This window comes from Octodon degus, unplaced genomic scaffold (assembly GCF_000260255.1).
Source record: "Octodon degus isolate 3935 unplaced genomic scaffold, OctDeg1.0 scaffold00086, whole genome shotgun sequence".
Classification (NCBI taxonomy): domain Eukaryota; kingdom Metazoa; phylum Chordata; class Mammalia; order Rodentia; family Octodontidae; genus Octodon; species Octodon degus.
In genome coordinates this window covers 8,829,594-8,830,200 of record NW_004524662.1, presented here as the reverse complement: position 1 = coordinate 8,830,200, position 607 = coordinate 8,829,594, and the positions used below count along the sequence as shown (strand labels likewise).

At 34.9% G+C, this 607-nt stretch overlaps 1 protein-coding gene across 1 annotated transcript in view; it reads right to left on the bottom strand.

The window, feature by feature from the left end:
- The window catches only part of Hectd1 (HECT domain E3 ubiquitin protein ligase 1), a 118,336-nt gene that overhangs the window by 53,060 nt on the left and 64,669 nt on the right, over window positions 1-607 (bottom strand). The gene's annotated exons all lie outside the window — the stretch shown is intronic.

Here is a 607-nt window from a genome sequence, read left to right as displayed (position 1 = left end):
CCCAAAAAAAAAAAAAAAAAAAAAAAAAAAGTGGCAATAAAAATGGGACAAGTACATTTAAACCAAAGGCAGTATTCTGAGGGCAGTTAATGGCAAGATGTCTTTGTTAGCTCAGTTGTTTAAGCACCTGGTTACACAAATGCAGTCAGGCACAGGATACCGCAGTTGGATCCCCAGCTCCACATGCCTTACCAGACCTTAGGCTGCCTTAGTCAGTCAAAAAAAAAAAAAAAAAAAAAAATCCTTCTCAGAAAAGATGTAACTTCAGATAGCAATATACCCATGCAACTTATCATTAAATGATAAAAACCAGTCCTATTAAGACTGGGGAAATTAAAAAGTTATAGGGCTATTTCTTGTCTTGTTCAATAAACCATTTTTGAAACACTTTCATAGTACATTAAGTTTTCTCTACTACTAAATAAATTGGGCATATGATCATTAAGGATACATGGCTCGTGCCCCCTGGTGGGCTGAGCTGGCCACACACACACACACACACACACACACACAATAAATAAATGCTAAAAAAAAAAAAAAAAAAAAGGATACATGGCTCCCACAATGGCAACAAAAATATAACCATAAAAGCAAATTATAAAAGTTA